Raw genomic sequence first — 15,615 nt, 5'->3', positions numbered from 1 at the left:
TTTAAGGGATATTGCTTTAAAATTCTTTGCTTAACTTAATATTAAGATTATTCTATAAGCTAGCAAGTAATAAAGGGATTCTAGGGAATAATAAAAGAAATGTTTAGCCAGGATTTAAGAATTCACTAGGATAATCTATCCAATTATAAATTTGACTACGATTGAGGCTAAAAATAATGTACCTATCAATAAAGTGAATTACAAGAAAAAAAGAGAACATCCTGTATGGGATTATCTGAGCCAATGCTTTCTAGAATCCATTTTTTACTTTTCATGTTATTATATGCAGTTTTAATATGGTATTACTTCTAATCTTTCAAGTACTGCTGTCAGATAAACCTAATTATTTCCTAGAAGTGGCTTGTTCCTGAAAGAAAAATGCAGCAGAAAACTTATTCACCCATTTAAATATATTTACTTTACATTAAAATATTTTCTTCTTTATTCTTTTTCTAAAATAGGAGGATTCAGGTGGGTGAGGAATCAGACATATTGGCAGAGGTAAGAGTAAGTAAGGGTGGGTAGAGGAGGGGGAAGGAATCCCCAAATTTGAGAGAGCCTAGACCATTCTTCATTAAATCTCTAAGAGACCCCAGAAAATTTCCACACAGGCACATACAAATATTTCTTGGAGACTGCTATGGACTGAGTATTGGTGTCAAGATTCATATGTTGAAGGTCTAATCCCAATGCAATATATTTGAAGGTGGAGCCTTTGAAAAGCAATTAGATTTAGATGGGGTCATGAAGGTAGAGTCTCCATGATGGGATTAGTTCCCTTACAAAAAGAGACCAGAGAGCTTGGTCTCTCTCCATCCCGTCTCCCATCTTGCTAGCAAGAAGGCAGCTGTCTGTAAAACAGGAAGAGGGGCCAGACCAAGCACCCAACCATGCTGACTGATCTGAGATTTCCCAGTTCTTAGAACTGTGTGAGAAATAAATGTTGGTTGTTTAGGCTACCCAGGATGGTATTCTGTTACAGCAGACTGTACAGACCATAACCTGGAGGAACGTCAGTGTTCCTCTCATGTGGCCCTGAGTTCTTGGCCGACAAAATCAATGAACCTTTGTGTCACAGCACTGATGCTGACTACACACAGCTTGCTGAAGACACTGGATCTTTAACTCTGTGGCTGGGGCCACTCTCTGTGCATTTGTGAGGGCAATGCTGAGACAGTGTCTGGTCCTACGAAATTAGCTCCTAAGTATCTGCAACCCTCTGAGATCCATACTTAGACACCTGGCATGGTTGTCCAGGACACTGACTTCTTGAAGCTATTTAGTTTTAGTCTCATTTGTGAAAAGAAGAAATTATACTATTTTCTTCTTTGTAGCTCCATACTTTATGATGCTCAGACTATTATCCTCCTAACATTCAGCTTTCTGACACAGCAACGAATGGTTCAATTTAGTTCCTCACCAAATGATTACTCAAAGAAAGGGAAAGGGCTCAGGATCAGGTGTCACCCTGAATTCAAAAATTAAGCAGTAATTTACATTCTTGAAGTATCATTGAAATCCTTGCAACAGATGTCTTTTTTTTCCCCCAAACTGAATAGATTCAGTAGAACCATCCCTGTTCCTTTACTCAGGGCTAGATCCTAACATCAGAGGCACCATCAGTTAGTTTTTGTACAGGATCATGTCTTCTTATTCACTGTTGTATCCTCAGAATGAATTAATATGTATATCTTAGGCTGTATAGTCAATCCATTCACTCATTTGATTCAACAAATATTTATTGAGAGCCTACCATGTGCCAAGTACTATTTCGGATGTTTGGAATACATTAGTATGATTCTTGTCCTTGAAGAGATTACATTTTGGAAGCAGTAGGGGAATAAGCAATAAACATAATAAAGTATAAATATTGTCAGAAGAGATTAAATCCTACAAGGAATAAAAGAATAAGTCAGCAGTATAAGGAGGATCAAAGGAAGGGATGCAAGTGAGTTGACATACAAAGACTTGAAGGTGGTGAAAGAGTTGGCGAAGCAGACACCTGGAAAAAGACATTTCAGGCAGGTGGTACAGCCAGCGCAGGAGCATAAATTTTTTTTAAAAGAATCCCTGATGGACTGCTATCTCTATTGAACTCTTGAGTATATTTCATTCCAAAGAGAATGATCAACAAAATTTGATTGTTTGATTGGGTCTTGGATACATGCTATACATCCTGATAAACCGACTCATAGCTCATCTGTGACATAGCTTCTGAATTAAAGGCAAAGAAGAAAACAGGAAGAGATAGAATAAAATATTTTTTCATGTTTGGAAAGAAATTCAATTCACTTCTTTAGAAGATTAAGGTAGGATTTATAATGTTTCTCTCTCTCTCTCTCTCTCTCTCTCTCTCTTTTTTTTTTGTTGGAGCTCCTTGTTAGCTGTTTTGTCCTTCAGGAAAGGATATGGAGTGGTATGGATTGAAAAGGTTACACTGTCATCATTTGCAAACGAATTCTATCTGGAATGAAAATTCGCATAGTTTTACATCGATGTTGTATTGTTCGATGTGGTATTTTGTCAAAACTGTATGCTGTCTACAACAAATATTTACCTTTATGTATTAGCACATTTAAATCAACCACAGTGTTAGACACTCACACTATGAGAATAGTAACAATTGGCAATGTGGACAATACTCCAACTATAGAGAAGATTTACCATATATTATTTTTAAAAGTTTACAGAAGATACTTTAACCTAGTCTTGATCTATTCCATGAAGGAATTTTAGTGGACTTGAAAGCCTCCAAAATTATTTGCAAAGCTGTGTATTCATAGGAATCTGTTAAATTATCCAACAGTTTTAATGACAATTTTAAAGGCACCTGTGACAGCCCCCTCTTTGGGGAAAAACAAAGAACTTAAAAAAACACTTAGAAAAAAGCACAGATGGTATTTTTTAAGGGTTATTTATATATCAGAAGAGTACTCTCCCAATTTATGAACAGTTTGATTGCTCACAAAATTTAGTTTTGTTTTGACCAAAGTGGACCTTTTGCTTTCACATCTTGATTTTTTAGAGAAAATGTTTTATTTTACCTGCTATAAATTTTTATAATGAGGCAGACCTTAATTTATTTCAATCAACACTGATAAGCACCTACCATACACTGGGGGATACAATAATGAAAAAAGATAAAAAGACCAGGTTCTTGCCCTTGAAAATCTCACAGTATATCAGGAGAGATGGAGACACAGCGATTGGTCATAAATTGTGAAAAAATATGATCAGGGAAATGAATTCAAGGGCAGTTTTATCCCTGGGATAACTGAATTCCCGGGGAAGGAATTGGTTATTGGTACTGGAAAGATGAACAAATTTTTCCAGGCCCAGGAAGAAACCAAGAGTGTTCTGGGCACAAAGAACAATAAGTATTAAAGCGAAAACGTTCAGTTTTGTGAGAATACAGGCTTGGGAGGAAGGCGTGGGGGATTTGGCCGAGAGGAAGTCTGGTAAGGTGAGGCCAGACTACAAAGAGCCTCGGGACCATCCTAAGCATCTGGACTTGTGTATGTCAGGTGATGAAGTACTGAAGGTGTCAGATAGAGGAGAGACATAATCAAATTATTTTAGAAATCAAACTCTGGTGGATAAGATGAGGCCAGACTGAGAGTACCAGAAGCTACTGAAAAGAGATATGCTTGGATTTGTAACAGAATATAGCTACTCTTGTCTCTCTTTTATTTGTTCATTTATTTATACACCTTTCTTCTTTATTGTAGCCTATAGAAGGATCACAACCTGCTTCCAAAACAATTCCATGGTTCAGAGAGAAAGGCTGAGTAGTAGCAGAATGGGCAAGATTCACTTCACTGTTGTCCTTCCACGGTTATTTCAGATTGAGGTATATTCACTTTCATTGTAGAAGTCTAGAACACGTCTAGTCTAGAAATTTTCTTTCCCTAACTTCATGCATCTAATCTATCAACCATTACTATTGTTTCTTCCTCCAAAACGTTCTGAATCTGACCTCTCTTTCTTCCCAGGCCATTACCTGAGCAGAAGTCCCCATCTTCTCTCCTGCTCCCCAAGAAGGCTCCAAAGTGGGGTCTCTGCTTTCTCTCTTGCCCTTCACCATCTGGCGCCCACATGAAAGTGAGTGACCTTTTAAAATAAAATACAAATCAAATCATTCTCCAGAGGCCCCAGTCCTGACGAACATCTGTGTATTTCTATTCCTTTTTTGTCCCTGGAGATATCGGTCTTATTTTTGAGCCCTATTGCAACTTTTTATTGGCTAAGTGTTATGTGAGCCCTATGGAAGGCACTTCACCTCTTTGACTCTTGGTTTTGTTTGTTTGTTTCATTTTCATCTTTCAAGTGGTATAATAACTCTTTTTTTTTTAAGATTTTTTTTTTTTTTAATTTATTTGAGACCGAGAGAATGAGAGACAGAGAGCATGAGAGGGAGGAGGATCAGAGGGAGAAGCAGACTCCCTGCCAAGCAGGGAGCTCAATGTGGGACTCGATTCCGGGACTCCAGGATCATGACCTGAGCCGAAGGCAGTCGCTTAACCAACTGAGCCACCCAGGCGCCCTAAGTGGTATAATAACTCTTGAGCTTACTTCAGGGTTCTAGATATCACAGGAAGGTGAAGGCATTTTAAGATTCAGGAACCCCACTTAGGGACAAATCATACGTCCTCCAAACACCATGGCCCTGTTAATTCTCAAAATCTGCCTGAGCGAAGGCAGTCCTTTCTGTTCACAAAATAAGCCAAGAGTTCAAGTCAATCAGTCATAATGAATTAGGTAATAAAGTAAGTTGACCCTTCAGTGAAGAAGCTCTGGATTCCTTTTTTTTTTCTTGCAAATACTGTGTTTATGACATGAATGATCAGAAGTCACGGAAAGGCTGCCCTCCTATAACTTTATTCTGCCCAGGAAACATAGCAAAGTCATTGGGACATTTGAAGCAAATTAGAGCCAGAGCAGAGACCAGAAGCACAGCCAGTTTCCCACTTTTCTTTGTCCACAGGCCAAAATATGACAAACGTACTGGGGCTTGGAATTTGAAATTAGCAAGTACAATTTCTAAAATATTATGGTGTTTTGTTTTTTCAGGCATGAAGTTGTGTGAGCTCAGTATGTTTTAATTATGTAAAATAACCCAATTTACATAACCAATTAAAGTCAAACCACTTTTATTTTTCTCAATGAATGTTGTATAAACCTTGAAGGTTAGAAAGTCAACCACAAAAGAGTTCTAAAAGGGAGCTCTTTATATCAGCCACGAATCTAGAAATCTTTCTTTTTATGGACAGTTACTTGACTGTTGAATAGTTCTGTTTTCATCAAGTAAAACTGGCCTATGTTGGGATGAATATAATCCATTTCATTGCTGCTTCTGTACATTTCTTTTATTTTGCATGAATATGGCCAGATGAATCATACATAAAGAAAGCTTAGTTCCTCCAGAACACTGCTATTTTACAAAGAACTCTGCTGCCAAATTCAAAGATAAATTCAGGTTTTAGGTATCAGAATCTTTTTATAGGTCCCAGGAGAATATCTCGTTCAAATAATAAAACAGCTCAGCGATCAGAGGTTCTGTTCACCTGTTGTGTCTCCAGAAATATGATATTCTACAAAGTCTGAGATAATGAAGGGTAGGCATTATCATTACCCTTTTTCAAAAAGCTCAGTCAAAGGAATGAACTGTTTTATGAAAACATCATATGGAAACTTCAAGAAATAAACTCAGGCAATTCTATAAAAAAAGGTAAAGGAAAAACTTAAAAATCTGGAAATGTTCAGAAATCTGGTTAACAATCAAAAAGAAGCAAACTATTTTGACAGAATAGAAATAGAAATATTAATTTTATGCCAAAATATCATTTTGTTAGTAACTAAATTGCTCCTTTTAACTCAAAGGGTATTCATTTAAAACCCTTAGGTTTCTTTTCAGAAATTCCTGTAAAATAATATTTGCCAGAAATCTGTTGATGCAACTTTAGAAAGACCCTAAAATGGGAAAAAAAAAAGTGAAAATAAAATCTAAGATTCAGTTCAATCTACTGGGATGGTACCATTATTTATATAATCAGAGAGAAGCAATTTCCTAATCGGAAATCAATTTGACTTGTTATTGAGGAGCTTGGTTACTGATTATCTGTGGCCATCAGACAAGAAAGTGTGCAAGAGAAGGAAGAACATTCAAATAAATCTCTTATGCCCCTTTTCAACAAAAGTCTTCTGGGACAGGAAGGCTAACACTATAAAGTTTTGCTGGTTTCATGTCTATTTCACAGATACCTAGTCCATTATTGAGAGCAAACAAAGGGGCATAGTGAAATTAAAATAATTATTGAGTCCTTCCTCTTTACACTTTACAGATACTTATATAAAGTATCTGTAAATAGATACTTATATGTTTTACTTATTTTACTTATATAAAGTATCTGTAAACAGATACTTATATGTTTACCTTATTTCTCACAACAATCCAATAGTTATGTATTGTCATTGATGCTTAGCATATAAAGAAAGTAAGGCTCAGAGGTGTTAATTAACTTGCCGAAAGTCCCCGGGTTACTAAGTGGCAGAGGTAGTGATTTGAATAGGAGTATGCTTAGTTCAAAGCCCATTCTGTGTCCATCACATCAGAATTTGTTACATATGTTCCTTTTGGGTAGTTTTAAAAAGGTAGAAGGGTTTATGAAATAAAGGAACTTCTGATAAACTGGATATAAATGACCTTTTATAGATTGAGTCATATATGAACATACAACACACATATATAATTCATATATTGAATTAATGAGTGTCATGCATTACATTTGTAAAGTATAAAATTCATGAAGAAAATAGGCAACCACAATTTTTATTTAAATCTTAAAATACAAATGACCACTCTTGGCTTTGCCTAAAATGGATTAAACCTGTACAAAACATGGTTTTGCTGGAGCCAGCAACAGCCGTTAGCATGCGTTAGGAATAAGTGCCCACGATTGCAGAGTTGGGGGCTGAACGGACCATGAGTATGGCACGTACAGACCCACATCCTGAAGGCACAGGGCCAATACCATCAGTCTCTATTTTATTTAATTTAAAATTATCAGCTGCTGGTAACGTTTTTAACAGAGGTCATTGTGGTTCAGTGTTATTGGATTTTGTCTTATTAAGCACTTAAATTGCTTGCTAGAATGACTGAGGAACAGAGGTATATTTGGAGGCCTTAAGAAGGAGTTAGCTCTTAGGCCTTTGGTAATAACGTATCTTCAAATTAGAGGAGGCGTGACTGGCTGGCTCAGTCGGTAGAACACGTGACTCTTGATCTCAAAGTCATGGGTTTGAGCCCCACACTGGAGGTAGAGATTACATTAAAAAATAAAATCTTTAAAAAAATCAAGGAAACAAAGGATCTTTGAAAGCTTTCCTTTTTTAAAATTAATTAATTTTTTATTGCAGCATAGTTGACACACAATGTTATGTTAGTTTCAGGTGTACAACACAGTGATTCAACTTCTCTCTGTTAGGCTGTGCTCACCGCAAGTGTAGCTCCCATCTATCACTGTGCAATTACAATGTGTTACAAAACCATTGACTATACTCCTTATGCTGTACTACCCATCCTTTCGACTTACTCATTCCAAAACTGGAAGCCGGTACCTCCCACTCCCTTTCACCCATTTTTCCAATTCCTCACCTCTTCCCCTCTGGCAAACCACCAGTTTGTTCTCTCTATCTATGGGTCTATTTTTGTTTTAGTTTGTTTGTTCATTTGTTTTTTTAGAGTCCACATGTAAGTGAAATCACATGGTGTTTGTCTTTCTCTGTCTGACTTATTTTACTTAGCTTAATACCCTGGGTCCATCCACGTTGTTGCAAATGGCAAGATCTCATTCTTTTTTATGGCTGGGTAATATTCCATTATATGTATACACCACATCTTTATCCATTCATCTATTTATGGACACTTAGGCTGCTTCCATATCTTGTCTATTGTAAATAATGCTGCAGTACATATGGGTGAATATATGTTTTCAAATTAGTGTTTTCATTTTCTTTGGGCAAATACCCATGAAGGCTTTCTTGACAATTTTAAGTTACTGTACCGAACCCATCTTTTCTAGGGATACTGATGAATTATGGAGCAACACTAATATATATTCTCAGGAATATTGACATGTAAGTACTTGTAAGCAGCTCCACAGTGATGGTAAATAAATTAACAAACCCACACTGTATCATTTGAGGTACACTGTGAAGCTTAGGTTTGTCAGCCAATTTGCTTATATTTGTGTGTTATAAAAGTCGTCAGAGCTGGGAAACATTTATGGAATTCAAGCTGTTCGCAATTAGCCTGCATGATTGTTTTTTGCCATAATAAAGTTATATTTTATTAATGGAGAAATTTTACTGGTATCTAGAAGTTGAGTGCCCTGTTATTTTGTGTGTTTTCTGTGCAATGCTTGGTATGGTTCTGAGAGTGGAACAATTACAAAAATGAAAGTTAGCAAACACTAGTTTATGTAACATAGCCAGCCAAAGCCACTTACTCTTTCAAGGTGAAAGGTCTAGAAGGTTTTGTTAAGAATTTAGGACTCAGGGGTGCCTGTGTGGCTCAGTTGGTTAAGCAACTGCCTTCGGCTCAGGTCATGATCCCGGAGTCCCGGGATCGAGTCCCACATCAGGCTCCCTGCTCGGCGGGGAGTCTGCTTCTCCCTCTGACCCTCCTCCCTCTCATGCTCTCTGTCTCTCATTCTCTCTCTCGCAAATAAATAAAATCTTAAAAAAAAAATTTTTTTTTTAAAGAATTTAGGACTCAAATGTGTTTGCTTTAAGACTGATTCAAATAGGGCACCTGGATGGCTCTGTCAGTTGGGCATCAGGCTTAGGCTCAGGGCATGATTCCAGGGTCCTGGGATCGAGTCCCGCATTTGGCTCATTACTCAGCAGTGAGTCTGCTTCTCCCTCTCCCTCTGCCCCTCCCCTTTGCTTGTGCTCACACGCTCTCTTTCTCAAATAAATAAATAAAATCTTTTTAAAAAAAGACTGATTCAAATAATAAAAAATTCAGTATCAAATTCTAAATACATGGAGCTTCAAGTAACCATATCATGATATTCACCAGTATTTCTGGCACTATGTCAGCATTTGTCTCAAATCAGTTTAAGGAATTTGTCAGCCAGAATCTCAAAATAATGACCTTGCAAAATACTTTGTCAATATTTCACTAATATCACTATGATATATTGTCATTTGCTTATTTATTGTCTGATTTCTCCATTACAACTCTTCGAAGGCAGCAATCGTGTGTTATTTCTTTGTGTGCTCAGGGACTAGCAGAGTTCTTTTACATAATAGGGGCTTCATAAAGGGCTAATGTTAAATGAGTAAATCAATGAATATGAATTACCGCTTTCTCATTCCATTACACTCAGCTTCAGAGTCGGTGGCCATTTATCGCATCTCTACTACGTGTTAACGCATTGGTTTATTTTCTTACCCCTCTTGGCCCCCATTCTGGCTCAGTAGTCAGGAAGGCTGACCCATAACAACTGCATCAATAGACCAACTTGCCTTCTGGCTTCTGCCTGGGTTTGGGCAATGACAGCCAAATGCAGGGGACTGGAGGTTGACAGGAAAGTGAGAATGAGCCTTATGATGTTCTGGCTCTGCCTCCAGTCAGTTGCTGACTGCCTTCCACAGACAGCCATAGCTCTGGTGGAGAGGCCCCTTTCATACAGCTACTCTCTCTGGATTTGGGTAGCTCCTCCCCCTCCTTGTGTTAGGGATGTTCTCAGGTGTTGACAGCCTGGAACGCTGCACCAGCTTTTGTTGGCTTCTCTAGTCACTCTCCCTTTGCCAAGGCTCCTTTTATTAAATTCTCTTCAACTGCTGGTTTGACTGTGCTGTTCCCAGCTGGGACTTTTGGTACCATAACAGCTGTTTGCATAAATCTTAAGTAATTTTACTTTTTACACTTGCAAGGGAAAGAGGACTATTCCCATCCTACAGAACGGCTGTGATAGAAACACACCTTTCCTGGGACTTTTATTATTTTCATTCACTCACTCATTCTTCGCTCATTTTGTTACCCATAAGTCACTGGGAATTTTTGTCTACTGACATCACAACTGCTAGGTGTAATTCCTGCTAAAGCAGAGTGGCACAGAGACAGGCTGACTCAAAGTGAGTATCTCTTTCAGATAAAAGAAAAACTAGTTTAAAAGAGCTTTTCACTGAGTGAGGTCAAAAAGGGGGTGGGGGAAAGTTATAAAAAGAGGAATGACGGCGGCTCAGCTCAGAATACTTCTGCTATTATAAAGAACTGTACCATTGAAGTTTTGTTCATTCTATTCATTTGGTGGAGAGAGGCAGGCTCATGAGACTTTTACTATGGCTGTGGAGGGAAGTCAATGACTTTTAAATCAGGTTTTGTTATAGCACCCTCTAAAATTTAAAGGGCTCTCTCATTTCATTTGTGTTATACACAATGTTGGCATTCTAAGGTTCTTCTTGCGTGTGCTGCATGTAGGTCAGTGGCCATTCTCACATCCCACCCTCCGAGGGCTGCCTCAGTTTCCCTCCATCAGGCTCGAGAGTTAAGTGAACCCTGAGGTACTCCCCCTGGAAGATATTTGTAACTTGTCTATCCCAAAAACCACCAGTGAGTTTGTATGTCTATTAAGAAAGGTCACTTAAGACTTAAGTTTCCAGAGAAGCATGAAAGAGAAGGGAGATCTAATATATTGTTGAAAGCCACAGAGGCATTAAGCTCTGTTTTTCTATGAGATGTTTCATTATGCTTTTAACAAATAGGTTTATGTGTGATCTATACGAATTAAGAAATAGCGTACATTACCAAAGGAAGGCAACGTCAAATTATAGCATTTCAAAATGAGGGATGGCAGAAAGTTCAGACTTTTTTGGGGAAGGTGTAAGTCACCTTACTTAGTACATTTTAAACACCATTTCCTCCACACTTCAGAGGCTTTCATTTTAGTAAAGCATGGCAGGAGTCATTCTAATGTGATTAGAAAGGGCCTGAAGCTTTGCTTTTAAAATTCAATACTTAGGTAGAAAGAAAATGGTAACTTTTCCCCTTTGAGTTTGAGTCACTCTTTTTATAACACCAGCTGCCCTGAGATGCCAGAATGGAAATGTACCTGCTTCCTGATGTTACCTGAGCACCGCTAAACTAGAGCCCTTTAACCGGCTCTGTTTTCAGTTGTGCTTTCATCTTTATTTCTGCCTTCCCCCAATATATTATTTCTATATTCTCCAGACTAATTTTTGGCTTTCTTGATGCTACATTCACTTGTCTCTTTGTTTGATGAATATTTATTGAGCACCTACTGTGTACCAGGCCCAGCCAAAGATTCTGCATCAAAGAGTCAAGCAAAAGAGCCAAGAATTTGTAAACACTGATCATTGTGAACACTGGAAAGAAAAGTACAAGTGCAGGAGCAGAAAGCCAAGGAATCTTACCTGATGTGTGGATTCAGAGAAATTTTCCTAGGGAAATAATCGGAAGGGATTGTGATGGATGAGCACGTTAAATAATTGAAGAGTACAGAAGAAGGTCTAGGGAGAGTTCATCAGATAGAAAGAATGGTATATGGAGTGACTCAGGTATGAATATATGCAGTATTTGACTTAAAACCACTGAGCTCCAGGTAACTTATGCATGAGATCGAGGCTCCACTATTAAAGGGTGCAAGGTGGCTTCCTCTATCCTGTTCTTCTGTGTGGCATTCCCCTTTGGTTCACAACTCAGAACACATAAAGAGCAGATGCAAGGATGTAGACGGTAGAGATTCTAGTTTATATTGCCATATGAATGACCTCGAGCAGTCAGTGCTTAGCCCAAGCAAGGTTTATCTAAGTGCTCAAGCTTCAAATCCAGCTTGGGTTGGCAGGAAGCGGTTTTTGTCCTGTATCAGCATTCAGTGACCCAGGCTAGAAGAGGTTTCATTGTGACAGAAAGAAGAGCATGTACCAAGTAGTGAACGTTTGAAGGCTTCCCAGAGCTGTTGCACATTTCACTGGCCAAAGTAAGCCACAGAGCAATGCTTAACCTCAAACTACAGGAGAGAGAACAGCCTACCACCATGAGGGGGATAGATAGAAAACTAGGAGTATCTGGTAAGCAAGAGTAGTGATTACCACAGAGATGAACCTTCATTTATCAGAAACTGCAGTCTCTGGAAAGAGTAAGTTTCTGCCTCAAACCAACCCATTTTCTGCCTTCTCATATTCAACCAGCTGTCACTAAATAGGAGAATGTGTATGTGTGGGGAGCACTGTAGTGGAGTGAGTGTGCTGAAATGGAGGTCAGAAGATGTTCACTAAGCAGTGCAATGATTTGTAAGTAGAGAATAGGTAAAGGAGATAAAATACTATTTTTATTTCTTTGACTTTTTTCTTCTACTTCCTGAAAGAAGGAAAAGAGTAATGTTGTCCTTAATATTATTTTCTGTATATCTGTTAAACTTTTTATTGAAGCTATCCTTTTTTAAAGATTTTATTTATTTATTTGAGAGACAGAGAGCATGTACAAGAAAGCACAAGCAGGAGTTGGGCTTGGGAGGGGCAGAGAAAGGGGGAGAAGGACAAGCAGAATCCCTGCTGAGCATGGAGCCTGAAGCTGCCTGATCCTAGGACCCTGAGATCATGACCTGAGCCAAAGTTGGAGACTTCACTGACTGAGCCACTCAAGCACCCCAAAGCTATCTTAATTGAGTTTCCAAGAACTCCTTCGTGTTCTTTGTTCCCTTGTATGTGCAGTGTCTGGTCTTGTTTTATAGATGCAATATAGTCTTTTAGTTCTCTTAAGATGTTAATTATGATGTTGTTTTCATGTGTTTACTTTCTCACCACTGTGTTCCTCTCCCTTCTTTGTTTCTTATTTGAGTCTATTTTGTTTTTTTCTGGCTCTACCTTTCATAGTAGAGGTTGTCCTCTAATGTCTGGTCTTCCTTAGCTATTAAATCATATTTAAAAGTGAGGCCCAAATGAACCAGATTGGGAAGCACGAGTATAGCTTCTCAATCTGTGAGTCTCCCCCTGTAGTGTTGCTACTATGGGATCATTCGTTTGGCTGGGGGAATCTCCGAATGCCTGTATCCATGGTTTGGAGGTTCTTTTTTTATTTTTTTATTTTATTTTTTTTATTGTTTATTTTTTTTTAAAGATTTTATTTATTTACTTGAGAGAGAGAGAATGAGAGACAGAGAGCATGAGAGGGAGGAGGGTCAGAGGGAGAAGCAGACTCCCTGCCAAGCAGGGAGCCCGATGCGGGACTCGATCCCGGGACTCCAGGATCATGACCTGAGCCGAAGGCAGCCGCCCAACCAACTGAGCCACCCAGGCGCCCACTGAGCCACCCAGGCACCCGGTTTGGAGGTTCTTAACTTATTTTGTGCCATGGCAGTCTGGTGAAGCCTGTGGAACCTATTTCAGAATGTTTTTAAATGCATGAAACCAATTATAGCAAAGTATTAAAAATTAAATTTGTGATACAATATGTGCTTATGGTAATACTGCAATACAATAACAGTAATGCATCATATCATAAGCTTTAGAGTTATATCTAATAACTGTTGAAGTAATGATGAGTGCAAATACTCTTTCAAGATATAAGCAATGAGTAATGTGACAAAAAATTACCATGATTCCTACTGGTGGCAAAGTTACGGGTACTGCTAGGATCGCACTGGTTTGTTACCTACATTCACACATGAGAGAGATGCTAATTTTCAAAGGTTAGTGGAAACAAAAAATGAATTATTGTTCTCATTCAAGTTCATAGACCCTCTGGTTAAAAATCCTATCGTAGGTCTTTACTTCTGAGTGGATCAATTTTCTTCCAGAAGGCAGTTCACCAATCTCCAACCTCAAGTATGTATGCCTGGCTGCAGGCCTTTCTGGAGCCATGCAGGGAATAAATCTCTTTTCAATGGGAAGATTTTCCCATAATCCCTCTGATGTCAGCATAGTAGCTCACGCTCCAACCTCAACTATTCTTGATGTCTCCAAATCCAGAGGCTATCTGATATCAGAGGCTATCTGATATCAGAGGCTATCTCTCCAAAATTAGACCCCAGATTTTCTCTTAATGGAGCCAGGGTACAGAGGGAAGATGGGAAGTCTAACTTCTCTTTTAAAGATGTTCAGCCCACACTCCAGTTTTCAGTCCCATTTTTTGCACACCTGCCTGGCAAGCACCAGTTCTTACAGTCTCTGAGGATTTTCATAGTTTTATGTGAAAATGACTGGCTTTCTGGCTTGCTGCCTCAACAGACTCAGATGACTGCATTCTCCAGTCTAAGAGTTAACAGTGGTAAAACTATTTCCCAGAGTTCAAAATGTTACTTTTGCTGTCTGCTGTCTTCTTTTTGTCCTTGTGATTTTTTTCCCCTCTCAATTCCTTTACTGTCATTGCTTTGTGAGGCTTCAGGAGGAAGTTCAGATAGACATTTGCATTCAGCCCATGCTGTTTAACCAAAGCTTTGATGCATTCATAAATTCATAAGTAGCATTTTATTATGTCTGGGACTCACATCTTTTTTTTTCTGTTCATAATAGCGTGTCTCCTTCCCTCTGATTTAATATAAAACTAAGCGAGACAACAAGGTTGATATGCAATGCCACTTTAAGGGAGACATCTATTATGTGTTTTAAGGAAATCAGTTCTTAAAAGAAATTTTCTTAAACTCTCCCTAATTGCTTTTAGCATCTCTGCTTAGAACACTAGGCTGCATTTCTCAAAGTCAACAACCAGGGAGGGGGCAGTTTTTTCTTCTGGTACAATGGTAAAAGTGGAGCAGTTCCTATGAGTACAGCCCTACCACAGGTAACAACTGAATTCTTGGTCAATATAAAAAACAATTCCCCAAAGTCACTGGAGAAAAAACAAACACAGGCATAAATTGGAAGAGAGTCAAGACCTGGAAGAAGAAAATGGGATTGGGTGAGTTTCCTGTTGATCAGATTTTTTTCCCAGTCAGACTAAGCAGATTCACTAAATTTTGGGATAGAAATCCTTGAAGTGTGCTGGTTTTAAGAATAAGAGGACAGAGATTAGGACTGTCAAAGTAGATGGAAAATGAGGGAGGAAATCAGGGAAAGGAGAAACTCTGGGGCAGTGGGGAGTGGGAACATCAAATTGTATACATAAATTCTAGGAAAATCTCAGGATGTCATCTGAACTATGCATGCATGTAACAAACTGTGAGCAACCCCAAGGCTAGAAGAATTGAACAGAGATTTTAGCAGCTACCCACCGCAGAGGTGATAAAGACTGGGACTTGATAAAACAAACAAACAAATAAATACTTGAGGAAATAACAGAATTCAATCTCTACCATGTATTTTTCACAATGTCCAGGACACATCTCAAATTACCAGATACATAATCAAGAGGAAAGGCAGTTGAAGAAACTGATCCTGAGGTGACCCAGAAGCCAGAATTAGAGAACAAGAATTTTAATTTAGCTATTATAAGTATGCTCAAGGATATAAAGGAAAATATATTTGTGATGAATGGATAAACAGAACATCTCAACAGAGAAATAGTAACTGTAAAAAAAAAAAAGAGCCAAATGGAAATTCTAGAAATGAAAAATACGGTATCTAAGACAAAAATATCATTGGATAAGC

The 15,615-nt window shown here is 38.4% G+C and overlaps 1 protein-coding gene and 1 long non-coding RNA gene across 4 annotated transcripts in view; one reads left to right on the top strand and one right to left on the bottom strand.

Moving 5' to 3' along the window:
• CYYR1 (cysteine and tyrosine rich 1) overlaps window positions 1-15,615 on the bottom strand; it is a 103,519-nt gene that overhangs the window by 56,696 nt on the left and 31,208 nt on the right. The gene's annotated exons all lie outside the window — the stretch shown is intronic.
• LOC129045356 (uncharacterized) overlaps window positions 1-15,615 on the top strand; it is a 45,573-nt gene that overhangs the window by 2,036 nt on the left and 27,922 nt on the right. For 2 of the 3 annotated variants that reach the window (XR_010407839.1, XR_010407838.1), the window contains 3 exons: window positions 462-501; window positions 3,729-3,850; window positions 3,993-5,005. The exons of the other annotated variant lie outside the window; for it this stretch is intronic. This is a non-coding gene — a long non-coding RNA (uncharacterized LOC129045356). Of the gene's footprint in view, window positions 1-461; window positions 502-3,728; window positions 3,851-3,992; window positions 5,006-15,615 lie in introns of those variants that run through there. 3 annotated transcript variants of the gene reach the window in all.

This window comes from Mirounga angustirostris, unplaced genomic scaffold (assembly GCF_029215605.1).
Source record: "Mirounga angustirostris isolate CCGP_5_RB_7025 unplaced genomic scaffold, mMirAng1.0.hap1 SCAF_1, whole genome shotgun sequence".
NCBI classification, from domain to species: domain Eukaryota; kingdom Metazoa; phylum Chordata; class Mammalia; order Carnivora; family Phocidae; genus Mirounga; species Mirounga angustirostris.
The sequence above is the reverse complement of the archived record's forward strand: the minus strand, read 5'-3'. Positions and strand labels throughout refer to the sequence as shown.